The sequence below is a fragment of the Rhinatrema bivittatum genome, chromosome 1, assembly GCF_901001135.1.
Source record: "Rhinatrema bivittatum chromosome 1, aRhiBiv1.1, whole genome shotgun sequence".
Lineage (NCBI taxonomy): Eukaryota > Metazoa > Chordata > Amphibia > Gymnophiona > Rhinatrematidae > Rhinatrema > Rhinatrema bivittatum.
In genome coordinates this window covers 773,903,353-773,915,364 of record NC_042615.1, presented here as the reverse complement: position 1 = coordinate 773,915,364, position 12,012 = coordinate 773,903,353, and the positions used below count along the sequence as shown (strand labels likewise).

Sequence of the window (12,012 nt, the reverse complement as noted above, 5' to 3'; positions counted from 1 at the left end):
CCCCACTGGGGCAGCGCCGCCGTGAAGGTAGACGCCCTGTTCCTAGGCACGTGTGCGCGCCCCTTGGGCGCCCTTGTAGCCAGTTTCCCGCCAGTGCCGACTCCGCCCAATTCCTGATGTCAGACGCCGCGGCCTTGATAATCCGGCTGCGGCCATCCAACCTTTACCTTGCAACGGGTTAGCATTCTGGTTTCCTGTTGTGTTGCGCCCCGGAGTGACCTGCTTGGCTACGTTGCTCTGTTCTTGCCACAGTACCTGCTTGGTCCCTGCCTGCTTGCTACAGTACCTGCTTGGTTCCTGCCTGGTTCCTGTACCCGAGTATTGCTACAGTTCCTGCCTGGTTCCAGAACCCATACCCAGTTACAGTATCACTACTGTCCTAGTCTGGTTCCAGTTACCTGTCCTGATCCACAATTCGCCTAAGTCCCAGCGGCCGGGCCCCTACGGGCTCCTCCTGGGGGGGCTTCAGGTTTCAAGGGTGAAGCCATCTAAGTCCCAGTGGTTGGGCTCCTACGGGCTACTCCTGGGGGAGCACCAGCTTCCAGGGTGAAGAGCATCTACGTCCCGCCTGAACATCTGCCTCCCGGCCCACTGTTCATCAGAGACATTGTTCATCTTTTCCTAGTCTCCAGCAGGTCGGCCCAAGGGGCCACTAAACTGAGACTCCCACAACAGATTGCAAGGCCATGGACTTGGCGGATGCACCCGCTCCCTCAGATCTGTCCAGGATGGCCTGGCAGATGCTACAGCACCAGAGCTGCATTGATAATTTGGCAGCCACTGTGGAACGGCTATCCTCGCTCCTGGAGTCCTTGCCTTCCGCTGGCAGGGCCCCCGAGGGTCACAGCTCATCTGTGACACAGTTACCAGCACCCTCCCGCTACGCTGGCGATTTAAGGACCTGCCGCGGCTTCCTGAACTAATGTTTTGTACGGTTCTCCTTGTTGCCTCGGCAGTTTTCCTCAGATGCGGTGAAAGTGGCATACATCCTGTCCTTGCTCGATGGGAAATCCTTGATATGGGCTTCTCCCCTTTGGAAAAACAATGATTCTTCACTAACGGATTTACAATTGCTCATCACGAACATTCGCCAGGCCTTTGATGAGCCCCGCCCGAGTAGCTACGGCTATATCTGATCTGCTGCAACTTCATCAGGGGGCTCACTGCTTGGCAGACTATGCAATGGAGTTTCGGACTTTAGCCCAGGAAGTAGGTTGGCAGGATGGTAGTCTTAAGGCCATCTTCCTGGAAGGCCTTTCCGGACGCATTAAGGATGAGATTGTGGCTCGAGATTTGCCAGAAGACCTCAATGCCTTGATCGAGATGACTGCTCACATAAACCGCCGCCTACAACAACGGGCCAAGGAGCAGCACTCTTCTCCCGATAGTCCGGCTCGTGGCCCGAGACCTGCGCCCTCTCCTAAGAGGGCGCAGGTCTCCAGACGTCCCCACCAGCGAACCCATGCAACTGGGACCGGCCCCGCTTTCTCTTGAAGAAAGACATGTTGCCGTTCATTGAAGTTGTGTTTATATTGTGGCCAGAAGGGCCACTCCTTGGCACGCTGCCAGGAGCGTGCAGAAAATGCTAAGGCCTAGGAGGTCGGGAGGAGCTCCTCCTAGGCTGTGCTACAGTTCCTCAATGCACTGTTCCTGTTACTCTGGAATACCCCGGAGGTTCCTTTGAGACGATGGAGTTCCTGGACTCTGGAGCCGGAGGTAATTTCATCCTGCCTGACTTAGTCTCCCAGTTGCGAATCCCTACGCATAGACGGGAAGTCCCGTTATGAATTGCCTCAATCCAGGGGACGCTCCTTCCTGGTCCAGTCCAGCTGTCCACGGCACCCATTACGGTCCGCACCGGGGTGATCCATTCGGAGGAGATAGCCTTCCTAGTACTGGATAAGGCTGTCCACCCTGTGGTGCTAGGGTTGCCGTGGTTACAGAAACACTCGCCCACGATTCAGTGGGATACGCTACAGATTGTTAAATGAAGTCCCTTCTGCTTAACTAACTGTATGAAGGTGCCTAGGACCCTCTCACTTCCGTTGATGCACTCTGCTGTGGGTCCCCCTGCACCTTATGAGGACTTCACCGATGTATTCTCCAAGACCAAGGCGGAGATCCTTCCGCAGCACCATCCATATGACTTGCTACCTGGTAGCATGGCCCCTCGAGGAAGGGTTTATCCCTTATCCATACCTGAGACCTGGGCCATGTCCAAGTACATTGCAGAGAATTTGGCCAAGGGGTTTATCCGCCCGTCCAAGTCTCCTGCAGGGGTGGGCTTCTTTTTTGTCAGCAAGAAAGACAGCTCACTGAGGCCGTGTATAGACTATTGAGGCCTAAATTCGATTACCAAGCGAGACTGCTACCGGCTCCCATTAATCCAGGAGCTCCTTGATCGGCTTCAAGGAGCGAAGATTTTCACAAAGTTGGATTTACGAGGAGCCTATAATTTGGTCAGAATCCGTCCCGGAGATGAGTGGATAACCGCGTTTAATACCCAAGACGGGCATTACGAGTACCTCGTGATGCCTTTCGGCTTATGTAATGCCCCGGCGGTGTTCCAGCACCTGATGAATGAGGTGTTGCAGGACCTTCTGAACACCTGTGTAATTGTTTACCTTGATGACGTGTTAGTCTACTCCCAGGACCTGCTGTCACATCGTCAACATGTCCGCCAAGTGCTCCAGATACTTAGGGAGCATGGTCTATACGCGAATCTGGAAAAGTGCAGTTTTGAGAAGACCTCCCTGCCGTTCCTAGGCTACATAGTCTCTGCAACAGGCTTTCTAATGGATCCTGAGAAAGTGGCAGCTATTAAGAATTGGCCCCGGACCAGGGGTCTTAAAGTATTGCAATGCTTCCTCGGCTTTTCTAATTTCTACCGTCACTTTATCCCCAACTACTCCCGTATTGTGGCTCCGTTAACTGCCCTCACCCGAAAGGGGGCCAACGCGGTGGATTGGCCTCCTTCTGCCTGCCAAGCTTTTGAGGTCCTCAAGGAAGCCTTCTTACTAGATACCTGCCTTCATCATCCGGATCCCAGCCGGCCCTTCGTGGTGGAGGTTGATGCCTCCAATGTGGCTGTGGGGGCTGTACTGAGCCAGTACTCTGATTCTGGACAGCTGTTGCCCTGTTCATATTTCTCAAAGAAATTCTCCCTGGCTCTGAGCAACTACTGTGTAGGTGACAAAGAGTTGCTAGCCGTGAAACTTGCCCTGGAAGAATGGAGACAATGGTTGGAGGGAGCCAACCACCAGGTCACGATTTACACTGATCACAAAAACCTAGCATTCTTGAAGCAAGCCCAACGCCTGAATCCAAGACAAGCCCAATGGTCGCTGTTTTTTGATCAGTTTGATGTTATCTTATGCTACCGACCCGGCTCTAAGAATGTTCGAGCTGATGCGCTCTCACGCTCTTCTGAGGTTGAAGAGAACCCTGATACACCTCAGTATATCTTGGACCCTGAAAAAGTCAGCCTTGCTGCAACCTTGGTGTCCTCCCAAGGGAAGACCGTCGTTCCACGTCGCTCCAGGAGAGCAGTTCTTGCTTGGGCCCGTGACTCCCTCACTGGGGGCCATGCTGGTTGGAAAGGGACATTAGATTTGTTAAACCATTTCTACTGGTGGCCAACGGTGAGACAAGATGTCCAAGCTTTTGTGGACTCATGCCCTACTTGTGCGGTTCAAAAACCACTCCTCAGGAAGCCCAAGGGCTTGTTGCAACTATTGCCCATCCCGGTGGAGCCTTGGACACATATCTCCACTGATTTTGTCGTGGATCTTCCTTTCTCAGGAGGTAATTCGGTCATCTGGGTAACCGTGGACCGATTTCTCAAGATAGTGCACTTCGATCCCTTGCCAAAACTTCCTTCTGCCCCTGACCTAGCTGGTCTGTTCGCTCAGCACATCTTTAGACTTCACGGTCTTCCGCAGGATATCGTCTCCGATCGAGGACCACAGTTTACAGCCCGCTATTGGAAAGCCCTATATAAGAGCTTTAATGTGCAGCTTAATCTTTCATCTGCATTCCATACTCAGAGCAATGGGCAAACGGAACGAACCAATCGAACCCTGAAGATGTTTCTCCGTGCCTTTGAGAACAAACGACAAGATAATTGGGCCAAGCTACTCCCTTGTATATCAATCACATGCATGCTGCTACGCGAAGTTCCCCGTTCCTCATTGTTTATGGGAAGCAACTTTGTCTGCCTGTACCTTCGCCTGAACCTAGTGCACTTCCGGCAGTGCAACTCTCAGCTCACCAGCTCTGTGCCTTGTGGAACTCTACCCAGGAAAAGATCCATAAAACCGCCCTGTCCACCAAGAAGTGGGTGGATAGGCATCGTCAACCAGCACCTATCTTCCTCCTAGGAGACCGTGTCTGGCTTAGCACCAGAAATCTACAGATATGTATTCCCTCTCGAAGACTAGCCCTGAAATTCTGTGGGCCTTTCCAAATCGCCGAATGAGTGGGAGCGGTCTCATACCGTCTACGCCTACCCGCCTCCATGCGCATACATGATGTGTTCCACGTGTCATTGTTGAAGCCTCTTGTGTTGTCCAGATACCATTCCAGGGCTCCTGAACCCTCGGACCCTTCAGTACCGGATGAGGTTACGTATCAAGTACGTAAGAGGGGAGCTACTGTTGTGGTCCTGGCCGCGAGCATCGCAGCCAGGACCTTGATTCCCGGACCTGCTCCCGCCTCCAGAGTCCTGGCTTGCGGCCTGTTTGGCGGCATCCCCGCTGGGGCAGCACCGCTGTGAAGGTTCCGGTGGACGCCTTGTTCCTAGGCACGCGCGTGCGCGCCACTTGGGCACCTTTGTAGCCAGTTTCCCGCCAGTGCCGACTCCGCCCAATTCCTGACGTCAGATGCCGCGACCTTGATAAGCCGGCCATGGCCATCCAACCTTTGCCTTGCAATGGGTTAGCATTCTGGTTTTCTGTTGCGTTGCGCCCCGGAGTGACCTGCTTGGCTACGTCGCTCCGTTCCTGCTACAGTACCTGCTTGGTTCCTGCCTGCCTGCTATGGTACTTGCTTGGTTCCTGCCTGCTTGCTACAGTACCTGCTTGGTTCCTGCCTGGTTCCTGTACCCGAGCCTGCTACAGTTCCTACCTGGTTCCAGTACCCGAGTATTGCTACAGTTCCTGCCTGGTTCCAGTACCCGAGTCCTGCTACAGTTCCTGCCTGGTTCCAGAACCCGTACCCAGTTACAGTATCACTACTGTCCTAGTCTGGTTCCAGTTACCTGTCCTGATCCACAACCCACCTAAGTCCCAGCGGTTGGGCTCCTACGGGCTCCTCCCGGGGGAGCACCAGCTTCCAGGGTGAAGAGCATCTACGTTGCACCTGAACATCTGCCTCCCGGCCCGCTGTTCATCAGAGACATTGCCCATCTTTACCTAGTCTCCAGCAGGTCAGCCCAAGGGTCCACTAAACTGAGACTCCCACAACACAAGGTGATACATATAGAGAAAAATAACTAATGCTTTAGTTCCATTATGTTAGGTTTCATGTTAGGAGTTACCACCCAGGAAAAAGATCTAGGCATCAGAGTGGACAATACATGGAAATTATCAGCTCAGTGTGGTGAGGCAATCAAAAAAGTTAACAATGTTAGAAATTATTTGAAGGGAAGGGTGAATAAAATGGAGAATTTCATAATTCCTCTGTCTCACTCCATGATAAGCCCGAACCTTGTATAGTGTGTTCAATTCTGGTCACTGCATCTCAAAAAAGATATAGATGCACTGGAAAGAATACAGAGAAGAGTGACCAAAATGAAAAAGGGGATGGAACTGTTCTACTATGAGAAAAGACTAAAAAGGTTAGGGATGCTTTATTGTTTACTAAAGAGGATAGTGGAGAAATACCAATTCCGGAGAAGATTTTCTTGAGTGATAATTCAGATCAACTGAACCAAAACACAGTGAAACTGGAAGATGTGATAGGCCTGCCTGACAAACTGAAGAGTAGTAAATCACCTGGACTGGATGGTATACACTCCAGGGTTCTGAAAGAATTAAAAAATAAAATTTCAGACCTATTAGTATAAATTTGTATCCTATCATTAAAATCATGCAATGTACCAGAAGATTGGAAGATGGCCAATGTAACCGCTCTATTTACAAAAGGATCCAGGAGTGATCTGGGAAACTATGGACTAGTGAGCCTGACTTCAATGCCAGGAAAATTCATGGAAACTGTTATAAAAAATAAAATCACAAAACATTTATAGACATGGTTTGATGAGACACAGCCAGCATGAATTTACCCAAGGGAAGTCTTGCCTCACAAATCTCCTACATTTTTTTGAAGAGTGAATAAACACGTGGACAAAAGTGAACCGGTAGATGTGGTATATTTGGATGTTCTTATGTTCTTGAAGTCCCACATGAGAGGCTTCTAAGAAAACTTAAAAGTCATGGGATTGGAGGTAATGTCTTTTTGTGGATTGCAAGTTGTTAAAAGCCCAAAAACAGAGAGTAGGATTAAATGATCAGTTTTCACAGTGGAAAAAGGTAAACAGTGGAGTGCCTCAGGGATCTGTACTTGGACCAGTGCTTTTTAATATGTTTATAAATGATCTGGAAAGGGGTACAATGAGTGAGGTGATCAAATTTACGGAATACACAAAATTATGTACAGAAGTTAAATCTCAAGCAGATTGTGATGAATTGCTGGAGGTTCTTGTGAGACTGGAAGATTGGGCTTCCAAATGGCAGATTAAATTTAAGTTGGACAAGTGCAAAGTGATGCATATAAGGAACAATAATCCTTGATGGAGATACACAATGTTAGGTTCTATGTTAGGAGCTACCACCCAGGAAAGAGATCTAGGCGTCATAATGGATAATACATTGAAATCGACAGCCCAGTATGCTGTGGCAATCAAAAAAGCAAACAGAATGTTAGGAATTATTAAGAAGGGAATGGAAAATAAAATGGAGGATGTCATAATGCCTCTGTATCACTCCTTGGTGAGACTGCACCTTGAAAATAGCTGCACTGGGGAAGTGCAGAGAAGGGCAAACAAAATAAGGGGCATGGAATGGCTGCCCTATGAGGAAAGCCTAATGAATTTAAGGCTGTTCAGTTTGGAGAAGAGACAACTAGGGATGTGAATCGTTTTTTGATGATTTAAAATATCGTCCGATATATTTTAAATCGTCAAAAACCATTAGGGCCACGATACAATACCAATTCCCCCGATTTATCGTCAAAAAATCGTAAATGGGGGAAGGGGGAAGGGGGAGGGCAGGAAAACCGGCACACTAAAACCCCCTAAAACCCACCCCCGACCCTTTAAATTAAATCCCCCACCCTCCCGACCCCCCCCCCCCCAAATGCCTTAAATTACCCTGGGGTCCAGCGGCGGTCCGTAGCTAAATCGGGGGAAAGGGGAGGGCAGGAAAACCGGCACACTAAAACCCCCTAAAACCCATCCCTGACCCTTTAAATTTAATCCCCCACCCTCCCGAACCCCCTCCCCCCACCAATGCCTTAAATTACCCTGGGTAGAGCGGCGGTCCGAAACGGCCTCCTGCGATTGAATCGTGTTGTCTTCAGCCGGCGCCATTTTGCAAAATGGCCGCCACAAAATGGCGGCGGCCATAGACCAACACGATTCGACTGCAGGAGGTCGTTCCAGACCCCCGCTGGACTTTTGGCAAGTCTTGTGGGGGTCAGGAGGCCCCCCCAAGCTGGCCAAAAGTTCCTGGGGGTCCAGCGGGGGTCTGGGAGCAATTTCCTGCCGCGAATCGTTTTCCGTACGGAAAATGGCGCCGGCAGGAGATCGACTGCAGGAGGTCGTTCAGCGAGGGTTCGGGACCCCCGCTGAATGACCTCCTGCAGTCGATCTCCTGCCGGCGCCATTTTCCGTACGGAAAACGATTCACGGCAGGAAATCGCTCCCAGACCCCCGCTGGACCCCCAGGAACTTTTGGCCAGCTTGGGGGGGCCTCCTGACCCCCACAAGAATTGCCAAAAGTCCAGCCGGGGTCTGGAATGACCTCCTGCAGTCGAATCGTGTTGGTCTATGGCCGCCGCCATTTTGCGGCGGCTATTTTGCAAAATGGCGCCGGCTGAAGACAATACGATTCAATAGCAGGAGGCCGTTTCGGACCGCCGCCGTTCCGGACCGCCGCTGGATCCCCAGGTAATTTAAAGCATTGGGGGGGGGGTTCGGGAGGGTGGGGGATTTAATTTAAAGGGTCGGGGTGGGTTTTAGGGGGTTTTAGTGTGCCGGCTCACGATTTTAATGATTTTCACGATACTTTACCCACCCAAACGGCAACAATACGATTCCCTCCCCCTCCCAGACGAAATCGATCGTTAAGACGATCGAGGACACGATTCACATCTCTAGAGACAACTGAGGGGGGATATTATAGAAGTCTACAAAATCATGAAAGGACTTGAACAAGTTAATGTAAATCGGTTATTTACGCTATCAGATAATAAAAGGACCAGGGGGCACTCCATGAAGTTAGCAAGTAGCTCATTTTAAACAAATCGAAGAAAATTCTTTTTCACTCAGGGCATAGTTAAGCTCTGGAATTCATTGAAAGATGATTTGGTTACAGCAGTTAGTGTAATTGGGTTTAAAAAGAGTTTGGATAAGTTCCTAGAGAATAAATCAATAAACTGCTATGACGGTAATTAATAAGCAATAGTAGCTTGTGATCTATCTAATGTTTGGGTACTTGCCAGGTACTTGTGACTTGGATTAGCTAATGTTGGAAACAGGATAATGGGCATGATGACCCATGGTCTGACCCAGTATGGCATATCTTATGTTCTTTTGTTGATGCTAAGCTGGGAGAAGAGATGGTTAAGGTGGGATATAATGAAGGTTCTCAAATTTATGAGAGGACTAGAGCAGGTAAATGTGAATCTGTTATTTATTCTTTCAGAAAATAGACGGTTACATTTTAAACAAATCAGAGAAAATTCTTTTAAGCTCAATGCACAATTAAGCTCTGGAATTTGTTGACAGAGGATGTGGTAATGGCAATTAGTATAGCTGGGTTTAAAAAAGGTTTGGACAAGTTCCTGAAGGAGAAGTCCATAAACTGTTATTAGTCAAGTTGACTTAAGCTATAGCCACTGCTTATTACCTGTCTTAGTATTATGGGATTTATTTAATGTTTGTGTATTTGCCTAGCATTTGTTTCCTGGATTGGCCATCTTTGGAAATAAGATCCTAGGCTTGATGGACCCTTGGTCTGAACCAGTATGTCAACTTCTTATGCTCTTAAAGAATTTTTTGCTAAGAGCAAAAATGTTAAGAACAAAACACCTGTATTCTGGATGTGCAGCCCCAAAATTGTCAGCAAGGTTTGGTTTTTCATTTCAGAGGGGGTAGGTTGTTTTTTTCTATTTATTTTGTTCATTTAATGTTTTTTTTCTCAGTATGATTCATTATCATTTAAAAAAATACATGAAATAACAAGAAAATAATTTTAACTAAAAATTAGGAAAAACCCTTAACCAGTTATAAGCGATTTCACATTTATGTTGGGTCTACAGTATATTATTATCCTCTATTTTATATGTTTGTGATGTCTTTGTTTTAATAATTTTATGGTTTCACTAGAATTTTAAACTTCTTCACTATGTACTATTGAAAAGCAGGTTATCAAATATAAATACCTACAGTACCTGCATGTAATCCACTTTGAAGTGCTGAAAAAAGTGGAAAAAGTGGAATATAAATCTAAATAAACAATAAATAAATACATAAATAAATAAATAAACATAAATGATGCAGAAATTACAAATAATACAAACAGCAAAGCTTCATTAGACCTCAAGTCTCCAAGGCAGAGCTAGCTTTTGAGATGTTCAACCTGTATGGTCACATAGTGCAGCATCCGCTAAGGGGCACAAGTAACCCCTCCCAATGCAACTGAAAAAGAGTGGGGAGAGGGAGCAGGGGCTGGAAGGTGAAGTATAGGGAAGGGGGAAGGATTCACTTCCCTGGCTGGGAAGTTAGGCTTCCTCACAAGTGCTCCACTCCTTTGTGACATGGCGCTAGAAGGAAGACATGCACCTGGAGCCAGCCCTTTATACCTGTAAACACACATAATTGCACACATTTATGCATATCAGGAGGTGGTAAATGATGTACATTTTACACATATCTATAACTAAAATAGATAGCAGATATATGTGTGATTGTTATTACTTGCATATATAGCGGTAACATTTGCATGTATACTCTTTGAAGCTATGGTACACATGTATTTTATGCACTATTAGTTTATGAGTACTTTTCCTCTTGTGAGTACAGTGGATCTACACAAGGGATAACAGCATAATCCATCTGCTCAGGAACTTCAGTATCTGGGCCATTGTTTCTCCCTATAGTTTGCGATGTGGGTAAGACCTGGACTGAACTTGCAAGTCACTGATGCCATGGAGCTAGCTGCTATTATATCACCACAAGGTATATATTGGATGTTAGGCTAGCATGGATTCTGTGGATGAAAACATCATTATCAGAGGTCTGAGTGAATAATATATTAGGCTGGTGTCTATATTTCCTGTATACCAGTAATTCTCTCAGTCTGGAAATGGCAGTAGGTATCTCATAGTCTTTTATTATGTGTCCTGTGTCTTATAATATATATGGCTCAGATTTTCTAATCAAACTCTTGTCATTTCTTCCTCCTTACCAACCCTTTTTCCTTTTCATTCAGTATGAATGGGAAATAGCCAATGATAATAACACTTTCGACCAAGCTCCATCCTGCTAGACAAGCTCTGTTAATTTCCTTAAATAGTTTAGCATTCTAGTCCATTTCATTTACCAGTGGTAGAAATGGATGAGGGGGACAATTAATTTAATCATCATAGAGTGACTGATTAATTTACACATGTTTTTCTGTACTCAGGCAGGCCAATCCACACCAATGGGTTAAGAACGCCTACCAGCAGATGGAGACAGAGAAAACTGACTCACTGACATCACTGACATATAGCCCTGCCCCAACATTAGCCTGCTAGGAATCTCCTTCTCCAGCACATGGTGGACATGAATCTCCCTAGTGGGGATTTCCCATGTTAAAGAAAAATAAAAGAAGAGGTTGAGCTTGTAAGGTGACACCAGGCTGGTCATTCCCTCAGCTGAGTGGTTGAGCCTCAATGCCTGCCCAGGCTTAGGCTTCCAAAAGAAAAAAAACAAGAGAGAGCATCAGAGGACAAGGGAGAGCTCAGCGGTGAAGGCTTGGGCCCTCTCCCCTTGTAACTTCTGACCCGATGTTGCTCTCAGCCAGGGAAGGGCTGAGCTCAGATAAAAAAGAGAGAGGAAGGAAGGGATAGGTCTTTTCTCTTCCTCAGTGCCAACCCCCATAAAAAAATTAATTTCGCCATCCTGGATATCTTGTAGAGCACAAGGCTAGCAGTCTTCTAGCAGGTAGGTGTTTGAGAGTTATACATTTGGTTTAGTCTTTAAATGAATTTGCAGATGGGAGCTGGGAGCCTTTGGCAAAAGAGCAGGCCCTTTGCAGATGGGAGCTGGGAGCCTTTAGCAAAAGAGCAGGTTCTTACCTGTAAGGATAATCAGTGTGAGTATGGAAAGGGTTAGGCTGGGTGCTGTTCATGAATCTGACACCTGTTTTAAGGCTAGTAGGCATTCCATCTCTATAGTATTCATACTGTCCTGAATAGCTTTCAGCCATACTGCCCTGAATATGCCTGATCTTGTCTGATCTCAGAAGTGAAGCAGAGTTGGGCCTGGTTGGTACTTGGATGGGTAACCACCTGGGAATACCAGGTACTGTAGTTATAATGATGCATGTACTTCAAACCTTTTCTGTTGAAAAGGAAACAGTAGACCTAAGGGCCGCAAAATGAAACTCCGGGGGGGGGAGACAACTCAGAACCCATGACAGGAAATATTTCTTCACGGAATGGGTGAGGGATACATGGAATGCCCTTCCAGAGGAGGTGGTGAACAGAAAAACAGTCAAAGAATTCAAAGGTGCATGGGATAAACAC

At 47.3% G+C, this 12,012-nt stretch overlaps 1 pseudogene; it reads left to right on the top strand.

The window, feature by feature from the left end:
* Positions 1–11,681: 11,681 nt before the first annotated feature.
* On the top strand, positions 11,682–11,800 carry LOC115082838 (annotated as a pseudogene).
* Positions 11,801–12,012: the final 212 nt, after the last annotated feature.